Raw genomic sequence first — 22,788 nt, forward strand, 5'->3', positions numbered from 1 at the left:
CATGGTTGTGTAAATTCTGGGAACTCACATTCACTACTGTTTAAAACCTTAAGTTATTTGATGAATAATGGTAACTTTGAAATATCTTATACTAGAATTATCAAAAGAAATCGAGTCGTAGATAGGGAGTTCTTGATATGTGACGGACGTAATGGATATTCGTTATGTGTAGATTATCAGGTTTCTTCACACTAATATCGTAAAATAGCAGCAGAGAGTCACAATGCGAACCTTTTTGGCGAGTGAGCGTCGCGAACGAGCTAAAAGGCATTACATTGTGTCGAGTGGCTGATATTTTACGATATCTATACGCAGAAAACCCGATAATCTATGTATCGTTCTATTTCAGAATCCGTTCTTTTTACTCTCACTTACGACAGTTTTACGCTTGACGAAAGTAAGCTTGATAACGTCTCCCCACACATTGTGACGTCGCCGATTACTTCTCCTAAAACATTGTGACGTCGTTGATTACTTCTCCTCAGTCATTATGACGTCGCTGATTACTTCTCTTCAGACCTTGTGACGTCGCTGATAATGTCTGGCCACGTCAAAAAGCCATGATACGAGAATCACGGAGTGACTGAGCAGGGTAATATAGGCGAAGGGATGCACGATAAGAAAACACTCTAAGTCTCATTCACATCTGAATTACACGATTTTCTGAAGGAATAAAGCAAACAGTCATTCTCTTTCGTAGAAATCATATCCTCATTCACTTCTTACGTATAATGTCCATGGTGATGTATTTTGTGTGGTAATAAAATACAAAACAAATGCAATTCTAACTACGTTATTTAGACAGCTTCTCTTTGAGTGAAGGCTCATTTATACTTTTGAAACTTTACCAGTGCATTCTTGATATAAATGACGGATACAAACCGTTTTGTCACATATTGGTTTGTATCAATAATCTAAAAAAACGCAGTTCCTTGTACGTTATATCCTGCAAGATTTTCAAAGAACCTTTATATCTTTTTGAAACACCAAGACTTGGTTTACGGCTACAAAACATCTATTTTTATCATGTTATAATTTTCGTTTATGACTTATCACTGAATGAGATGAATCAAAGGGTTTTTACTTCCGAGGGTGTTACTATTAACTAAGGAATGCTAACCTTTCGAAATACCTTAGAGTTCATCCAAAGGTTTTTAGTGCATTGTTTTTTGTTTTCGTCTTACTTTCTTTGATATTTTTCAATGTATGTAAAATAAAGAAATGTTTCAACGTATGTTAGGCAACTTATTAATTCATCCCACACAGCTAAACGGACGTCCCACGATTGGAAAGTGTTAGTTAACTACAGGACGGGAGAAGTTCGAAGAAAAATTATATTTCTATACCTTTAGCATAAAATGAGTTTATTTAATAACAAATAAGACAGTCAGTATCACACAGTGCATACGTCTGAAAATAAAGGAATAAAAGGAATAAAGCTCTTTTTTTTGGGAGGGGGAAGTTCATCGGAGAATACACTGACATGTTTATTTAGAAAAAAATATTAATAATATCTTAAAGAAGAGAATAATGGATTGCATTAAATGCTTGAGAGTGGAACAAACATTAATTATATGACACAAGTATGCCTGGCGACCCAAGTCTAGGGCAGTCATTTCTACATTTTCAGAAAGAAGGGCTCCTTAGTCAAATAAAATTGTTAACCCCTTACCATTTTGAAATAGTCCATCAACCCTTACCATTTTGAAATAGTCCATCAACCCTTACCATTTTGAAATAGTCCATCAACCCTTACCATTTTGAAATGGTCCATCAGCCCTTACCATTTTGAAATGGTCCATCAGCCCTTACTATTTTGAAATAGTCCATCAACCAATACCATTTTGAAATAGTTAATTGGACGGGGTTTGAACTTGACACATATAACGCAGCATAGTAATACTAATGGTAGAACTTGAATTAAGTTTGAAATACGAAAAATGTAGTCTTTACAATATGTTAAGAGACAGTATTTCCCTTATTTTAATATGTAAATAACTGTTTTGTATAAAGTTCCTCTCTATACCTCTATACCACGGTAATTGGAAAAAAATAAAGTAGGTTTGAAAATTACAGTCTGTATATAGTTCAATGTTTACTGAAGTTTTAAAAATAGTCAATAAATAGGTCAATGTTCATGTTAAATATATTAATGTTATTAAACAAACACGTTTATTTCACAAACCATATTAAGTAAGGCGAAGAACTGGTCTAGGAACTATTGATTTACATTAAACATATTCTTTGTCAATATTTCTGATTTTTAAAGTTCCTGAAGATCACAAATGCAATAATAAGTTTTTTTTTAAAATTACTTCCAGTAAAATAGAGTAATTTATTTACATACAAAACAGCAATATAAGACGGTGACGATGAAGTTAGGGTCCAAGTATTCTTTGGATAAAATCGTTTAAAATTACTACGTACTTACTTGGTATTTGCAGGAATAAAAGATTTATATCTTACAGACATAAACTTCATTCATGTTAATGTACTTTTGAATGCAAATTTACCCAACAATAGAATACTCTGGAAATCTCTTACTTTTATACTTTTTACGTCTTAACATCAGTCCAACAATGTTAGAACAATGATGAAAAAAATCTAACCAAGTAAATGAGTTTATTGATAATGAAAGATTGTCATACTAGTCCGTGTTTTATGCTTCTCAACTCAAATAATAAAAAGACCGAATAGTAAATTTAAATTGTTATATACTTTGATAATGAAGTTAAATAAAACTTTACAAATAATAAAACTTGTAGTTCCACACACTGCATCTGAATACAAGGACTATGCTAGTTTACCTTTCATAACTAGTTTGCTTCATGTCGTTTTCAGTATTTTCTTAAATTTTCAGTCATTTCGAAGCAAACTTTACCACAATCCATCTTAGACTATTAAGTTACTAATATAAAATTTCCTATGAGTAGTGTCAAAAGGCCGATTCTGCACCATTTGCCATTTTAAGCACAAATTCAGCATAGGAACCCCAACCCCAAACATAAAATGCAAACGCAATACGTTTCAATTAGCCTAAGGGTAAAAACAAGAACGTCTTTTAGTTTATCACAAAACCCAAACACCTTAGAAGGATGTAATCCTAGGGTAAATACAAATATGTCTTTTACACAAAACCCAAACACCTTAGAAGGATGTAATCCTAGGGTAGATACAAATATGTCTTTTACACAAAACGTCCGAGATACCCCAGCCCCAAACACCTTAGAAGGAAGCATCCCCCAAATTGATATTGTTGATATAGATATGGATCAGTATGAAAAATTCTTTCTGGAAATGGAAGAAATGGAAGATAGTACCCCAACTCCCCAAAAGCAGCAGTGTTGTAGCAACCCCAAAATGGAAGATATGGACGAAAGGACCAAAATTTGTCAGCACTGTGGTACGGAGGTGCGCCAAAATATTGAGAATGACACTGCCGAAGAACCAAAAACTTGCGGCGCTTCGCTGAAGAGGAAGAAGGGACAGTTTTGCAAGAGTAAACCGGGAAAAGATAGGCTCTGCTGGAGACACAGCAAAAAACCACGCCAGCAGGAAGAGGAAGAGGATACCCCAGTCGGAGGGAAAATTGTGGTGAAAGCCACCATGAAAGAACTCCGAGAAATCGCGAAGAAGGAGGGTCTTAAGGGATATAGTAGGAAACCCAAGGGGGAATTGGTAAAGTTAATTGAGACCAATACCGCCCACAAATTTACTCGCGAAGAGGTCTTTTCCAAGAAGGAGCTGAGGACCATTGCCAAAAGACGGGGAATTACCAACTATTCCCGACTAGGGAGAGCTGACCTGACCGAACTGGTGAAGAAGGACATCGAAAATGCACCCGTCGAAGAGGAAAAAAATCAAAATTGTCGACCGACGCAATGCATTGAAAGGTGTATTTGGCACAGTCACCATTGAACCACTCAAGCAGCATGATTTGGAGACGTTTTTCCAGGTAAGTCGCAACACCATCACCAGCACAATCGAAGATGCCCTCACCCAAAAGAAGGGGTTGAAGGTACAGCTAGTGGTGAGCTTGGAATTGGTCAAAACGAACCCCGCGACCGCAGAGAACCTTTACGCCACCCCCTACTTCAGATCATTGATGGTAACAATCACCGAATCAACTGACCTGGACTTTGAGATTGCGGTCATGATAGCGAAGATCAAGGAGAGTATGGTAAACTGCATGCGTGTGGGTAGTGGATGGGTATTTTAATCACATCAAGAAACTTGAAATCCACCTGAACAAATTCAAGCCACTCGCCGGCAGCTCCTACATACCACTCCCATCGGAGCTTGCCAGGAGGAAAGCAATCATCAATGTACAAAACAGGGACAATCGCTGCTTTCAATGGGCAGTGTTGGCGGCCCTGCATGAAGACAAGGTGGATAAGAATCATGCTTACCGCCTGAAGCAATACAAAAAGTGAGAAAACGAGCTCAACTTTAACGACATTGAGTTCCCGGTTTCCCTCAAGGCGATCGACAAATTCGAAACCCGGAATGCAAACCTCAACATCAACGTCTTTGGCTTCGATGGTGTGAAGAAAGGTGAAGATGAAGAGGAGGATCTCCAACTATATCCCCTGAGAATATTGAAGAATACCGGCGCGCAACATGTAGACCTCCTGTTCCTGACCGGCACCGACAAACAGCACTTCTGCTGGATCAAGAGCATAACATGACTCTTGAGCTCACAAGTCACAGAGCATGGTCATGAGCTCTTCTTCTGCCGCAGGTGTCTGAGCCACTTTTCCAGACAGGACATCTTGGACGAGCATATGGAATACTGCGGTCAGAAGAAGGCGGTCAATCGAGATGCCGGAGGAAGGAACCTCCTTCGGCTTCCAAAGCCACAAACGTCAGATGAGGGTTCCATTCACCATCTACGCAGACTTTGAGTGCTTCACTGAAAAGATGAACACCTGCCAGCCTCATCCATCGAGAGCCTACACAAAGGCGTTCCAGCTACACCGACCATCAGGGTTCTGCTACCGTGTGAAATACTTCCACGGTGGCTACAAAGATTCAGTCGTCTACTGTGGGGAGGATGCGGCCAAGCACTTTGTCGAATGCATGGAGAAGGAAGTCCGGGAAATCGGTAAAATCTATGGTAAAGAGCTTACGATGGTGATGACCGACACCGACAAGGAGAGTTTTACAGCGAGCACACACTGTCACATTTGCGATGAGGCATTGAATGGGAATAAGGTTCGAGATCACGACCACCTCACGGGTAAGTATCGCGGTGCAGCGCACAGTGAGTGCAACCTAGCATTCAAACTTCCCAACTTCGTTCCCATCGTGTTTCACAATCTCAGCAAGTATGACGCCCATCTGTTTGTGAAGGAATTAGGATTTGGGGAAGGGAAGCTCAACTGCATCCCAAGCACGGACGAAACCTACATCAGCTTCTCAAAGAAGGTAGATAAGACCCTGGAGATGAGGTTCATCGACTCGTGTAGGTTTATGCCCAACTCCCTCGAAACCTTGGCGGGAAATCTTATGATGGGTGAGTTCAAGGCAACACAGAAATGCTTCGGCGAACGCTCAGAACTGATGATCAGGAAGGGAGTGTACCCCTACGATTACATGGATGGGCCTACCAAGCTGGAGGAAACACAACTACCACCCAAGGAGGAGTTCTTCAACAAACTCAACGGCACAGATATCAGTGACGATGACTATGAACACACCCAGCGGGTGTTCAAGGAATTCAGCTGCCAGACGATGCGGGACTATCACAATCTCTACCTGGAAAGTGATGTAGCCATACTGGAGGATGTCTTCGAGAAGTTAAGGGATATCTGTATGGTAAACTATAAGCTCGATCCAGCACATTACTTCACAGCCCCCGGAATCGCTTACGACGCGGCGCTAAAATTCACTAGGGTCCGACTGGAACTCCTCTCAGATCCAGACATGCTGATGATGTTTGAGAATGCGACTAGGGGAGGCGTGGCTATGATCTCCCACCGATACGGAAAGGCCAACAATCAATACATGACCAACTACGATGCGGCACAACCCATCAAGTACCTGGCCTACCTGGACGCCAACAACCTGTACGGCTGGGCCATGGCAGAACCCTTACCCACGGGAGATTTTGAATGGATGAAGCCGGAGGAGATCGACCAAATCCTAGACTACCCAGACGATCACGAGCATGGGGCTATGGTGGAATGTGACCTAGAGTATCCCAAAGAGCTCCACGATGATCCCATCGACTACCCTCTGGCGCCGGAAAATGTGCAGATTGAGAAGGTGCACAAACTGACACCTCATCTGAACAAGCGCGTCAAGTACACCCTCCACCATCGAAACCTCAAGATGTACATGGCGCGGGGGATGAAGATCACCAAGGTCCATCGCATCATTGGATTCAGACAATCAGCATTTCTCAAACCATACATCGACAAAAACACCGGACTCAGGGCCGTGGCCAAGAACGATGCCGAAAAGGATTTCTTCAAGCTGATGAATAATTCAGTGTTTGGCAAAACCATGGAGAACATCTGCAAGAGGATCGATGTCCGACTGGTCACCACGAGAAACAAGCACTGAAGCTTGTAGCTAAACCTAACTTTGATCGAAGTGTTGTGTTTCATGAGAACCTGGCAGCCGTCCACATGAAGAGGACCAAGCTCAAGTTCGACAAACCCATCTACTTGGGGGCGTGCATCCTAGACATCTCAAAGATCCTGATGTACGACTTCCACTACGATTTCATGCGGAAGATGTACGGTGACAACGCACGCCTACTATTCACGGACACTGACAATTTAGCCTATGAGATCACAACAGCTGATTTCTACAAGGATATTACCCCCCACATCCAGGAGAAATTCGACACCTCAAACTACCCTGCCGGTCACTCCTCTGGAATTCAGATCGGTGTAAACAAGAAGGTGATCGGTATGTTCAAGGATGAGTGTGGTGGGAAGAGTATGACTGAATTCGTGGGGCTTCGACCTAAGTTATACTCTTACAAGATGGATAATGGTGACACCACCAAGAGAGCAAAGGGGGTCAAGAGGAATGTGATTGAACGTAACATCACATTCGATGAGTATAAGAGATGTCTAGACACCCAACAAGAGATTTACAAATCGATGAATATTTTCCGCAGTCACCGCCATCAGATCTACACCCAGGAAATTAACAAAGTCGCTCTCTCGGCTAAAGATACCAAGCGACACATTCTCCCCGACGGAATTAGCACCCTAGCCCATGGACACTACAAAATAAATGGATAAAATCAGAATTCACAGCATAATTCTCCCCCTGTCGAATAAGGAATTGGAGAGAGCCGTCACAGCCCTAGGAATCCCAAGTTTCAGAGGGGTGTTCATGCGACATACCCTACCACCCAGCCCGCACCGCATCGAATATGGAATCTTGAATCACGATAGCTGGGAGGGTTCTGGAACGCATTGGACTTGCAGGTATAAACGTGGGCCGGTAAAGTATTACTTTGACTCCTATGGATTGTCACCGCCTGACGAGATGGTGAACTACTTGCAGCCTAAAATTCTATATAGCACCGATGAATTACAGTAGCAAGGCTCGGTGGTGTGTGGCCACTTTTACCTATTCGTGTTGAAAATGTTGGCGACTGGAAAATCGCTGGAAGATACAATCTTCTCACTCTATAAATAAATGGATAAGTTTGGATCCCATGCAAGAAAGCGTGCATCCCTTCGGCGAATGCTACAGGATTTGGATATGAACGACAATCGCATTTCTAGCCTAGGACATCCCAAGGACAGCTCGGATGCTGTGACAAAACGGTGGGTAACCCAAGAGTTGAAAGATTGTATGAAAGATATTGATAAATTAGATTCTGAGTGTAAACAGATGCAGATGACCATCAAGCGAATGCAAAAGGAGTATGACTCATCAATCGGAGAACTCACAAAAAAGGGGGTGATGACTCTAAAAGATAGTTTAGTCGATAAGTCAAAATGCGCCTTAACCAACGGTGGAAAGATAAACGCTGAGCTGGATATGCAAAAGTTTCACGTGCTGAATCTCCCACTCCTTGAAATTGACAATGAACCTATCACCAAAGCCCTTTACGATCGTCTACAGTCGGATTTGGATGCATTGAGGGTTTTTGTCGAATTGAAGCATGCTTAGTTTTCCAAATCTTTCCAGTCTCTTCGTTCTCGGTGGAGTAGAGCTCAATACCATGCTTTTGAAGCAGCTGCTTTACATCCTTGTTGTAAAACTCAGTGCCTTTGTCTGTCTAAAGCTTCTTGGACACACGCTCCTTGAACACCGCTTGAAAGGCATCCCGCACCGTCACCCCCTTCTTGTTTTTGAGTGGTATCAACCAGCCATATTTGGAGAAGACATCGATAATGCTCAGGATGAATTTATTTCCCTTGTTGTCCCTAGAAAAGGCACCCATATCAACAAGGTCGGCCGCCCAGGTCTCATCCACACCACCCACTACCACACGGCGTTTTTGAAACTTACGTCGAACAGGTTTGTGCAACTCCTCAGCTAAATCATCGGTCCAGCAAACTTTTTTTTAACACCCAGACCAAATCGAGCTTTGGTGCCGATGATGGGTCCGACGATGCTGCGGTCCATGCGTTCGCGTGTGGTAGGGTTGGGAATGGTGTTAAGCGAGGCTAGCATAGCTTTGTCACAGATGGAGTTGCGTGCGGCTGTATCCTTGTGCTGGGCATAACAGAGATCGTGGTGATATGCAGCCTGGTCCACTCGATTAATGGGTTTGGACCAAGCCCTCGGGGTGCCATCGGGGAGTAGGCGCTTGCTAAGTTTAGTCCCTGGTCCGGTGAAGTTGTGTCCGGGCAGATGCATTTCCATGGGTAATCGGTTGATTAGTTAGTTCATGAACCCTGTACCGGTTGTAGCAACAAATTGAGACTTCTTGGCACCGCACGCCTTGCAGTTGCCAAACTACGACATTTCACGCAGAAGATCATCGTTATTTTATTTAAATAAATGAACGTCGAAGACATTTCCTACAGTGCCAACGCCCCCAAGAGGAGCAATCACTACCTCCTTCCGCAGCGGTCGATCAGAGGGTTGATCATTGGGAAGTCGGACTGTGGTAAAACAACGCTGTTGAACAACCTACTCCTGCGCGATGGATGGCTCGACTACGATCGATTGTACATATTCGGAAAATCACTTCACCAACCCATCTACCAGCTGTTGCAGCAAGCGCTGGGAAAAGGCTTTCCTAAGGAAGATATTCGAGACCTCCTACAGTGCAAGAGCAAGTCACCCTACTCGTTGATCGATGTGGTCAACGCCTTACCACTACCACGACACCCGAGTGGTATCGACACTTTTTTCTTCGAGCAAGGGAGTGATGTACCAGACCCCCGGGAACTCGATCCCATCCGCAAGAACCTCATTGTGTTCGACGACTTGATGCTGAGCAAACAGAACACATGTGAACACTACTACGTGCGCGGTCGCCACAACAACGTCGATTGTTTCTACCCGTGTCAGAACTACTTCAAACTACCCCGACAATCGTTCCGAGAGAATGCCAACTTCCTCTGCCTCTTCTAGCAGGACGCTAAGAATCTCGACCACACCCGACGCGATCACTGCAACGATCTCACCAAGGAACAGTTCGACGCTCTGTGTAAGCATTGCTGGTCCCAACCCTATGGATTTGTAACCATCGATCTCACAAGCCCCAAGTCAGCAGGGAAATACCGATGCAAATTAGATGAGTTCTATGAGGTATAGAATAAAGAATGAATCAGTTCGAAGATTTTTTCCTGGAACTGGAGAATGAAGAATATCTGGACACAGAGGAACCCCAACCCTGCAAGTTCGAATGGCCCTGCAAATGTAAATTTGAGTGGAACCCAGTAGATATGATAAGTATGTGTTGGAAATGCGGTCGCACGATCACCCGCCCGATGTATTGCGGTGGAAGTTATTTCGACGCATGGAACTCTGGCCGTCAGTATGGTAAGGTGGAGCGCTTTCCTCAACCCCAATGCCCTACCAAGACGATTCGAGGCCACCAGTGCACACACCCATGCCGCCCTGGGAAAGACCTATGCCGCAGACACTTTATTCTTGCAAAGAAAAAGGGGGGCCGCAGCGGATACGGACGATACCTCTAGCGATTGGGAAAGGCGTCTGAACCTTCCCCCAGGCGCTTGGGAGCGTTTCACCTAACGCTTAAGGGTGTTCACACCAACGCTAAGGGGCGTTCACACCAACGCTTAGGGGCGTTCATACCAACGCTTAGGGGCGTTCAACAGCGTTCGATCCTATAAATAAATGACGTTTATCAAGATTACCGACCCTAAGCAGCGTGAGGCACTTGCCAGGGAGTTGCATGAAACTAAGCGGAGCATTCAAGCCAGCAACATGCAACACCGCCTTGACAAGATTGGACTCAGCCGAGACCTTTCCAAGGTGTTCAAGCCTGTGGTTGATGCTCAGCGGGAAGCAGCTTCAAAAATCACCAAAACGATCGGAGACCTTCCTGTAGCAGTGCCAGCCCCCCCTCCTCCACCGCCCGAGTTTGCCGATCCACTACCCATCGCACCACCTACAGACACCGTCCTCGGACCCCGAGCACAGCAGTATGTACAGCTCAGTATGACTACTTTCGCCGACCACACCTTTGGATTGCGATCTGCAAACGATGGTATCTTCATCGGAAGCTCACCAGTTACTTTTGACGGTGATGATATTTTCGTAGATGGTGTGAGGTACAAAGGAACCCTTGGCCTCTGGGAACTCATGGTGAAAAAGAATCCAGAAACGTTCGAGCCTGAAGACCTAGAGGACTTTGCACAAATCCTGAAAAGTTCCGGTGCCATGTATCAAAGCAATTCCACCCTCTCGAGAACCCCGAAGGCAAATAAGGGTTACAAGTGGAAGGAAATCGTGTCCCACATCTACAAGAAGGATAAATTTGGTAGTGGGCTGCATACCGTGTTTCTTCCTTCCAACTTCAAGCAGCTCCTCGATCGCTTGGAACTGTGTGCCGCAGCATACCGAGCAGGAAATAATGGTGTGAGCAACGAAATTGTGTCGATTATCGATGCTATGAAAAAGGGTAGACATATCAGCATCGATGAATATAAGGCGCTTCATCGTAGCATCCTATAAATAAATGTTGCAAATCAAGAAAGGTTACGCTCGAAAGTACGCCTACGGTGGTAAAGGACTGTTTGACACAATCGCCAGTTTGGCTGGACGCATGTTTACTTCCTCTGCCGCCAAAACCCTAGGAAGTAAGGCCGTGAGTGCTGCCGACCAATGCAGCCTTGAAAGGTGTTGAAAAAGGAGCCTCCAAAGCCGTCGACCATGTGGTTGATAAAGTGACCCTCCCCAGAAAACGCAGTAAACCCCTCGACAGCCTAGTGTTCAACACAAGAAGTCAGAGCAAGTTCGGTTAAACAATCTAATCTCAGGCTCTGGTATCAAAACCATCCACGACTTCGTCCAACGCTATAAATAAATACATTATGTCTGACATCCTTACAATCACCGAAGGGTTCACCTTCGACGAAAGTCTCCAGGAATATCAGGTTCGAGAATACGAACCACAAGCCAGTGTCCAGCTGAACAATGCCGGTGCTGAAATCCGAATCAACATCGAAACCCAGGATTTGTTCCTACACCCCGCCGAGAGTCATCTCGTGGTGGAAGGTCGACTTCTCAAGAATGATGACACAGCATATGCCGATGGCGATCTTGTGTCGCTCACCCATAATGGTATCATGTATCTCTTCAAGAGCATCAGTTACAGACTTTCCGGTCAGCAGATCGAACATATTAACGACCCCGGCATCGCCACCACTATGCTGGGAATGTTAACCTACCCCAACGACTTCTCCAAATCGCAGGGTCTCAACCAACTGTGGTATAAGGATTCTTCCACCGATGCTGAGGCTGAGAACACTGGATTTGCAGCCCGTCATGGATACATTATCACCAAGCCCACCAACAAAGGATCGTTTTCGTTTGCCATCCCCCTAAAACATATTTTTTGATTCGCAGATGATTTCAACAAAATAGTGTACGGGTTCAGGCACGAACTCTCACTCGTTCGCGATTCAAATGCTAATGCCATTTTGAGAGCAGCTGCCGTCAACGATCCGGCAAAGATCGTCCTGAGTAAACAATCGTGGTTCGTCCCTCACGTCACCCCCCTCAGACGAAAATAAGATGCAACTGTACAAAACCATCCAGAGTAAATCCAAGATCCACTGTGGATTTCGCATGAGACAGTGCGATTCCATAGCCGTTCCCCAAGCCTCACAGTTTAACTGGTGCCTAGCTGCCAAGAGTGGCCGCGAAAAGCCTAGATATATCATCATTGCCTTCCAAACCAACAGAAGTGGTGACCAAACCCATAATGCTTCCGTGTTCGATCACTGTCGATTGCGAAATATCCATGTCACCCTCAACGCTGAACGTTATCCGGCAGTCGACTATAATGCAGCTTTTAACGAAAATAGAATCGCCAGAGTTTTCAAAGAGGCCTCCGACTTCAGAAAGAAATTCCACAACATGGACATTCTCCTCAGTAATGGTGGTATCAATCCCTCCGATTTCATTGACTTGTACCCCTTGTTTGTAATCGATGTGAGTCATCAGTCTGAACATCTCAAAGAATCTACGGTAGACATTCAGATCCGAGCCGAATTCGCCCGCAATGTTCCAGCCAACACCGAAGAGTTTGCACTTGTCATTTCCGACAGAATCCTACGGTTTGAATCCGATGGTCTGAAGATGAACGTCGTGTACTAAAAAGTAAAATGGATAAAATTCACCTACAACTCCTCTTTGCCAGTCGCCCCGCCGAAGTCTATGCAATCGTGCTGAAGGCTGGTAGACAACTCAAGGAGCAGTATGATGGTATCGAAGAGTGGAATCAAAAATATGTGACAATGGTCTACCATAAATAAATGGACAACATATTATTGCAGCAAATTGTCAATAACATCGACCCAAAGCATGGGTTTTCCTTCATCGTCTCTGGAAACAATAGCCAAATCCTTACCCGGTTCAACCACCCACTGCAACTCAAGGAATCCAAGGCCTACAAGATGGCATTAGTAAACCTGGAAACCTACTACTCCATCCAAAACATTCACGCTATTCTCAAGATGAAGGTGTTACCTGGTTTCCCATTGTGTTAAGCACTGGCTCGTACGGTATAGAGGAAATTAACAATGAGGTCCAGCGACAGATTCGTCTCAACCAGCACAAAACTAAGATCATCATCGATGCCAACCGCTCGACGCTGAGAGACCCCTGACCCTAGCCAGACGCTTTCAAGAAGACTTTGATGTTGAAAACAGCCTTAGCACCGTGTTGGGGTTTGAGCGACGACTCTACACTTTTGATAGGGCTTCAAATGGTTACACTGAGGGTGAACACATTGTGAATATCATCAGCATTAACAGCATTCTGGTAAATAGTGATATCATCCATGGGAGTTATGTGAACGGTACCCAGCAGTCTACCATCTACAGCTTCTTTCCCGTAGTCGATCCTTGTATGAAGGTCATTCAAACCCCCAAAAATCTAGTATACTTGCCGGTGACCTTGCGAACCATCAATCGCATGCAAACGTATCTCACCGATCCAGACGGTAGGTCCATCGATTTCAGGGGTTCACATCTCACCATCCGCTTTCATCTTCGTGAGGTATAAATAAAAACCTGATCACGAACATGGTTTGAACTTGACAAAAGGTCAAGCTGATAAACTTCAGCGGGCGGCTAAGAAAGGTTGTCCGGTCTCCATTCGTTTGTCCCATACAAACCTGCAAGGCGAACACAAGATGTTGCTCATCACCCGCCAGGTTCAAAAGATCGCCAAGCTCCTACAGATGGGTACTGGTGGTATGGTCCTAGAGTTGAGTGCGACCCAATTGAAGGAAAACATGCAGAAGGTGGGTGGCTTCCAACCATGCTGGCGGGGCTTGCAATGAGGGCACTCCCCATGTTAGCAAAAACCATTCTACCCGCCTTGGGTGTTGGAGCCTTGAGTAGTCTTGGTGGTGTAGCCGTCAACAATGCCTTAGGGTCTGGATTGTACCTGAATCGTGGTGGATGCGTTTGCACAGTGAAACCTAGTGGCAACGGTCTCTACTTCAAACCCTCAAACGCCCGGATCACATATGGTGATGGACTCTACATGAAGTGTGGTTAGCAATTCCACGAGGGAGCCGGTCTGATCTTAGGTGCTAACAGCCCCTTCAAAAACATTCCCCTCCTCGGTATGCTCCTATAAATAAATGGATGAAGTTGACTCTGGAAAGCAATCCTACAGAGACAAAAATCGACTCAACCAAAAAAGAATTGGAGTCTGAAATCCTCAAATATTCCCAAACATTGAAAACCTATAACAGATTGGGTAAGGTTGTTTCCATTGCATTAGCAACCTGTTCACTAACGAATGTCATTTATACAGCTGGCGCACTTGGTACGGCTGCAACTGGAATAGGAGCTGTCGCGTGCATTCCTTTGGGTTCATTAGCCTTTCCCAGCAAACACAAAAACATCTTTAAAATGTTTTTAAAATGTTGTGTCTAATGTCATGAAAATATCACAAAAAAACGTGAGAAAAACATTAAATGTATGGTAGAATATATATCGCTAAAACGTTTTCTAATATATTTTCTTAAATATTTGCATAATATAATTAAAATGTTGTAAAGAAATATCATGATAATGTGAAAAACAATGGCGTATAAAACATTTTGATAATCTTTTAAAAAATATTTTCTAGAAATATTTTCTGAACGTTTGAAAAACATCATGAACATCAAATAATGTTATAAAAATGTTTTTTGGATGTTTTCTTGCAAGTGAGACTGTGCCTAAAAAATGTTTTCAAAATGTTTTAAGAAGATGTTTTTGGTTGATATCTAGATCATATCAATATAAAAATTTCTGTACTTTTGATTGAGTTTTCTGCTTTTTTAAATAACAAATCATTAGTTAAATTAATTTATACACAGTGATTAATTCTATATACAAACAAGAATAAATCAGTTGTTTTGCTAAGCATGAAATTCACAATTCAAAGTCTCTAAAAACAAGAAGTATCTACAAATTTTGACACATCCAAAATGTCAGATACAACTCATCATGGTCAAGCCACTTACCAAATATAAAGTCATTCTGTTCATCAGCATTACTAAAGTAATGAAAAATTTGAGAACATTCAACATTTTGAAATACAATGTATAAGCAAACAGGAAACAGGTGCCAGATACAAAAATGTTCACACATCACAGTTCATCACTACCAAGCAGCTCATTAAATATGAACTCATCTTTATCAGCAGTTTTGGGAAAAACAGTGATGAAAATATTTTGTTGGACAAAATCCGACAAATATAGGTGGACAGACGACAGACAGTGCAAGAAAGCCCACATTCCAACCACAATGGTATAATGTTTAGTTTTTCACTCTCAACTTTTATTACCTATCTTATACACATCATGCATTTGTCAACCTGAACATGCATGACATATATGCCATTGGACATTATGCAAACATTATACACATTTTTAAGTTCAAGTTACATTGACTAAAACTTGTGTCCCAAATTCAGATTTTTCAATACAACTTCTCTTTCTAAACTAAAACGCTACACTTCTAATAGGGTTACATCTTAAGTCAATAGTCATTGATAATTGGCTGAAGAGATGAGGACAAAACACCATTTTACATCAACTATTTGATTTATTTAAGAATACATTGAAAAAGTCAATCAATTGTCTTATTCAAAATCACTTGGAATGTCTTGTAGTGTCTTATATCTTTTTCTTGCTGTGCCATGCTTCTGAAAAAAAAATTAATCTTACATTCATATATAAACTTCTTGCACATTCCTTTATTATAGAACGTTTCACGTTGCCTGAAGGATATATATCCCCTCCCCTTTAAAGTTTTGAAACAAATAACGATGATAGTCTGTCGGAAGGGGACGATAAATGGCTGACCGTGTTAAGAGAGAGCAATATGCCACGCTGAACTTCATTTAGTTATTAAAAAAAACCACATAAAAAACTTTAGACTAGATATGTGTCCAGTCAAGAGTCTTATTTCATTATACTCGTTGATTGTTGTCTATCATATTTTTTTCTTTTATTGTTTTGTATAAATCAGGCTGCTGTTTTTCTTGTTTTTTTTAGTTTTCATTAAATGCATTGTATCATGTAGGGGCCTTTAAAAGCCCTGCTACATAATGTCATTAAACATCTTATTGTCCTTTTTAAGTGTTAAACTCTGTAGAATGACATAGTTTATAACTTGTCATTTGTATCTAAGGGCATATGATACAGTCCTAGAAGTATACTATAGGCACATAATAACTTATCGAAGTGTTACGCATTGTTTTCGCAATAATGATAATAATATAACTTAACTTCCGAGAAACACACAGATGTCATTAAATGAGTTGTTTATATGTATTTGAAATACTTCAAAGAAAAGCAAATATGTTGTTTATGAAAGCACACTGTTGGACTAAAAGATTGATTTAAATAAACAACTTGTTTCTATTTTGTCACAAAAAAAATAATTTATTCAAATATCCAGATATCTTTTCTGTATTGTATGCCCTTAATCTTGAATGTAATGCATTGTTTATGCTAAATATTTGAATTAAATATGGAATAACAGTAATTCTGTATGAAAATCTTACTTCCAAAAAAAATTCTCCTGAAAGGTTGTAGACATTCCAAAGAACCTGCGCCACTTCCAAATTGTAAACCTGCATATTGAACTTGTCCTTTGTGGCTTTTCTTTTAGCTCCTGTTAAAAAATAAAAGATACATTGTATGTACATTGTGTGTATGAAGCAATAAATATAATTTTAAGCAACAGTTTATATTATCTTGCTTGTACTGAAGTCTTACATAGTCTTTGTAATGTTCATTAAGCTGTTAAGGGAAATTTAATTTACTGTTTTGCAAATACATACATACACTGATTTTACTAGAAAAAAAAATCTCCATATTCAAATGGTGCTTATATTAGTGTTATTGTAATTTGTTTGTGTGCCTTGGAAACAAGGTATTGAGTCATGCTTATTGCAATAGTTGTTGTTGGTTTAAGTCTGTCAAATTTCTTTTTCATAATGTGTATTTAATGTAGGCAGTTAGTTGTTTTGTTTCAATTGTGTTGAGAAAAATTTAACATTTGTTTGTCAAGGCTTTAAGTGGACTATATGGCATTGGTTTTCTCAGTTTTGAAAGCCGTACAGTGACCTATAATTTCTTTTATCCAAGTCATTTAAATTCTGGTGGATAGCTGTCTCATACACCTTATCGCTATTTCAGTATTTGGAAATCTGTCCCGCTTGAACTTTTTACGTCAGCATACGTCATACAATAATACACCTTATCACTATTCCCGCTTGACCCGAGAATCTATCCTGCTTGAACTTTTGACATCAAACAACAATCACTTTTCCATTGTGGCATCAGATATTTTTTATGATGACGTCAAAATTTTAAGGGAACTTGTGACAGTTGTGTGATGTCCAGTAATGGCGGACAAATTTATAGCGATTGGGGCATTACTTTCAATTGTGGTGTCAAATATTTTCTAATATGACGTCAACATTTTACGGGAACTTTTGTGATGTCCATGGCCAGTAATGGCGGACAAATAGCGATAAGGTGTATTGGCAATCAAACACACAAGCCACATATCCTCATAATTTTTTTATATCAATGAACAAATTCATAATTGGTGTACGTAGTTACTTGAACAGTGGCGGATTTAGGGGCCCCGACCCCCTTATGGACTACTTATAAGATAAATGTATAGACTATTTACAAGTATCACTCCAAACGTTTGCTTGCCTTGGGCAGGGGTCCCCCTTTTTTCAAAACCTTGATCCGCACCTCCAGAAACAGATGTAATTTGGTTCCGATTATGATTAAACACACACAATGAATGCACAAGTTTCATCTTAACAGATTAATCATTCTTACCAAGTGAGTATATATCGCGTAACAAACAATTTTCTTGGCCCTCTTTGTTGATATCCTGTCTTCGTTTCGAAATTCAAATTTCAAAATCATTTCCGGTGATAAAACAAAAGTCGATTCCGGAAACGGTCGGTTTTCCGTAAGGCATATAAACGATACGAAAATTGAACTTAGTACAGTTACAGTTTTTATTTCTTAATTTCTAAAATATACACGAACGAAATGAATAAATATTAAAGAAAGGTGATTGTTTATTAATACATTATTGCTTAATTTAATGTTGACTCATTTGAATTTTAATATGAGAAGGAATAAAATCTGATTTCAAGGATCTTCAAGATATCAAGTAAGGATTTCAACCATAGTATCTTGCTTGTCATGATATTGATGTTGATGAAATGTAGTACTATATCTTATCCTGAAAAAAAACGAGCTAATTCCACAATACGTTGTTTGTGGGGTTTTGAATAAAGTTTAAATAAAATGTTATTTTTATATCCGTAAAATGTTGAATAAAATATCAGTAAGACTATTAAGTAATGTGTATGTCAGAATATTTTATAGAAAACATTTAGCTGATATTTTTCAGATGTTTTATGTAAAACATTTTAATTTTACGTTATAAAACATTTTATGCAAATAGCAAAACTATATTTTCTGTAAAACATTTTTTTGCAGAATGTTTTTTGGATATTTGGAAAATATTTACTTTAAATGTTGTTAAAATATAAAATACCAATTGAAGAAAATATTATTTTTCTATATTATAAAATATCTACGGGATATTTTAGAACAATGTTTGAGAACATGAATAAAAGATATTAGCAAATAATATTTTGTTAATGTTGTAAAAACATTTTACTTAAATGTTAGAAATAAAACATTTCAAAAACAATAAAATAAACATTTTTTTTATGTTTAAATGATACCTTATTGAAATATTTTGTGAGAGACATCCATATGACATTTAAAAAATGTTTTTAAAATGTTGTGAGTTTGCTGGGTTATCAACTTTCCGTAATAGTAGCGTTAACGGTGCTATCAAAACGTCTCTACAAGAAACGGAAAAAACACGAAGACACACCACATTTAGCCAGAACTTATAGATCTAAGATTGAAGATAAGATCAGTAAGGCTTTGGAAGATGATGTTGTCAATGATATTGAATTTGCAACCATTGTCAAATGCTTGCCTTTTTACTATGAGGAAAAACAACAATTGCGACAACCTTCCACCACTTTGAGTGAGGACCTTAATGCGCATGCGCCGTAAAAACGTCACACATCATTCCGTTACGCTTCACTACACACATCGTTTCACGATGTGTTCCATTCCGCTTCACTTCACTATGTGCTCCGTTTCAAGCATAAAAAAAACTTTCCGATCCAGCAAAAATGTCGGATTGGAAAAATTTTTTGTACCCCACCCGCCCCATTATTTATTTTTTTTTTTTACTTACTTTCTCCCAAGGTTGCAAGAGAAGTACTCCTGCTTGGTCTTTTTGCTGACTTCTAAGCCTGTACTTCTCACGAAGGCTCCTTCCAAGGGTTCCTTCTCTCTGTTCAGTATACTGCAGGCCCACACCCTTGTCGTTTCTCCTTCTCTGTTTTTCAAGGTTAGGATCTTACTCCTCCCAAACTTCCCATCTACTTCTACCACTTCCAGGATTTTGTAGATCACCCCGGTTGGGAGTTCCTTCCATTTCAGGGTTTCCAGGCTCTGGTCCTTTGCCTTTTCCTCAAAAACATTATCGTTGATAAAATCGTTGTCTACGATTTTTGGACTTCTAAGTTCCTCCATCTTTTGTACGAAAGCCATATTTTGTTTCTACCCTTAGGATTACATCCCCTTTAAGGTGTCTCTACCATTGTTTGCAAAAGCCATATTTGTATTTACCCTAAGACTAATTGGGATGCTGGTCCGTTTACATTGTAAAAATCTAGAGTTGGATTTGTGCTAGATTTCCCCTTGAAAAGGAAAGTGGTGTAGAATCGGCCTTTTTACACTACTCCTATGTGCAACATTTGACCCTTGTACTTAGACAATTTAATTGGTAACATGCTCAAAACCCCGAGGGATTCAAAGGGATATGATTTGTTATCTTATTTTCGGCACGGGATTCAAAACGGGTTTTGTTTACATTCAAGGCTCACATTGTTATAAATAACACTCAAGTTTCATTGCTTGTTTGCAGTAGTGTTTTTATTTTGAGATAATACCATAGACCACATTTGAGAAAAAAAAACACTTTGTCGAAACCTTTTATTAGTTTACTGAAATAGGCCTGTCATTCATAGAAATAACTGTCCTACTTATTTGCCCTTTGTGCAATTCATGCTTCTTAGAGACGTTCGATCGTTGTTTTAATTATAAATAGAGGTAATAGAGGGGTTTTTTCGTAACAGATACCAAACGATGCCGGTTAATACTTGCGAAAATACTTGGGTTCTTGACTTTTAAGTTTGAAATAGTTTACGTTTAGCGAATTGAGAATAATGCTGTTTAAGATTAAACAACATGGAACAGTAGAATACGTTTTGGTGGTTTTCTTTTCTTCGACGCGCTTTGCTCAACTAACTATAATCATAGATCACAGACACTAAACAAACAGTTGGAAAGTCAATAGAAAAAGAAACAACATTAGGAATAATTGAACCAATATTGCATAAGGAAAGAGCACCTTAGGTCATTGGTGTCGTGGGCCTCAATCCTTTTTGTTGTCTTGGGGGGACTATTAGATTGAAGTCACGCTTATAGATATCTAAATTTTATTCTATTGCCATTTAACAAGCACATGTATGACAGACGACACTAACTGTTCGCCGCCGACAAGCATAATAAAATATACAGTCCCGTAAAATAGAATAAACAGGCTAAATTATGTCCTACATTTCCGGTAACCAGAATTACCAAATAGAGGTATATAACATCCCCCGCCCCCGCCCAAATGCAAAATTCGAAAAATTCTGGTCTGGTCACTGGAAATGCAGACAGCAATATAATATAATACAATAATAACAAAAGAATACATTTCAAATTTTTATACACCCTTTCTCACTCTGGCATCACTTACTCCGTCTTAGACTCCGTACATGGACACAGTTTTGTTTGTACTTGCATATATACTATAATACTAATATAAATTTCATACAGTTGACTTAACACCTATGTGTGCTATACATTTATTGGTGACAAATTGTGCTCTAATCACAGTGATGCTAGCAGAGACCAGAAACTCTTAATATAATTATTTTAAATAACACAATCTAGTATAACACTATCACACACATTTATATAACTAGCCAAAAGTTCACGTGAAATAATTTTGATATACACATATACATACACTTTCAGTCTCAATAAACAATGTTATAGAAAATGTACAGGTTTTCACTCTAGCAGACACTAACACTCTGTACACCGTTATAAATTCAACTGAGAAAAACTTTCGCAAGTATCTGAAAAACTTTTCAATTCTGTTGCATGTAACACATCTAGTTCATGTTAATGCCTTATCTAGCTTCATGATATATATACTTTTTGAATGTAACATATGATAGAAATGCATACCTTTAAGAAAAATTCACAAAATCAATCGTAATATCATACGAAAATAACAGTAAATAAAAGTACAATAGTGCAATTCAATTACAGTGATGCTATCATCACCAAAAACGTCACAAATCAAGAAGATTATGTCCTTCTGCATAGTCCATAATTGAAAATCAGTGTATAAATCCAACTGTCTAAATCCCGCAATCGAATGTTATGTACGTTTAGCGATGCAATCATCACCAAAACAGCAGAATATGTATATCTTCATCAAAAGTCCAACCATGGGTATTGCTTAACGGAGTGTAAATAAGTTGAGCGATGCAATCATCACTATATAAAGCTCGCAACTAAATTTTGTAAGAAATCCAATCAATGCTATTTTTTAAACGAAGTGTAATTTCAGTTTAGCGATGCAATCATCACTTTATAAAGCACGCAATCGTTGCTATTTTTAAACGAAGTGTTATTTCTGTTTAGCGATGCAATCATCACCAAAAACAAGGAAATAATATGATTCCTCAAATTTTATCTACGACAATTTCATAACTTGTGAAGAAAATAAACAGGTTCTTCCACATTAACTATATGAAAATTTTAATCTGAAAGGCAATTGAAAATAAACTGGCGATACCTTATCATCAATTATTTAGGACAAATTAACATAAAAAATGAAATGGCTTAATGTGAAATAAATAAAGAAACAACACTGTACATGTAGGTAGTACTGGCGATACAGTTATCATCGAATTATATTTTCTGAATTTCCCAATTATTCATGCTTAAATGCAGTCCTTTTGTGTCAATTCACAAATTATGAGTAGCCACAGTCTGGCAAGAGCTGGACAAGGATGAATTCCGTCAATAAAAAAGTTATAAAATTTGTATGTGTATCTGGGGTTACTGCCCGTGCTTTTCCTACAATTCTGGATGTCGCAATTAAATTTTGGTGAATATTTTCGTAGTAATATGTTGGTTTCACGGATAAAGCTGTTTACTGCATCAATTTGTTCAATCAACAAGTAATCGTCATTTTTGAACGGTCCAGGAGTAGCATGATTTTTATAGGCATTCAAATGAAAAATTGAATAGTACGGTAATTCTAGAAAGGCAAGTTTTACCGTCGGAAAATCTGATATAAAAGCATGAATTTCTTTGTAAATTTTTGTCAATTGATTAACATTTGAATTATCTCTTGATTTTAAAGAAATGAATTTACCATCTTTTGTCGTGAGATCACACGTTCCTAGCCA

The 22,788-nt window shown here is 39.9% G+C and overlaps 1 long non-coding RNA gene across 1 annotated transcript; it reads right to left on the reverse strand.

Moving 5' to 3' along the window:
* Window positions 1-15,705: 15,705 nt before the first annotated feature.
* Window positions 15,706-18,153, reverse strand: LOC127718955 (uncharacterized). Its single transcript, XR_007990061.1, has 3 exons — window positions 17,987-18,153; window positions 16,690-16,799; window positions 15,706-15,825 (listed from the first exon to the last, which is right to left on the reverse strand). It is a non-coding gene; the product is annotated as an uncharacterized LOC127718955 (long non-coding RNA).
* Window positions 18,154-22,788: the final 4,635 nt, after the last annotated feature.

Source organism: Mytilus californianus, unplaced genomic scaffold (assembly GCF_021869535.1).
Source record: "Mytilus californianus isolate M0D057914Y unplaced genomic scaffold, xbMytCali1.0.p SCAF_10, whole genome shotgun sequence".
In the NCBI taxonomy this organism is placed as follows: domain Eukaryota; kingdom Metazoa; phylum Mollusca; class Bivalvia; order Mytilida; family Mytilidae; genus Mytilus; species Mytilus californianus.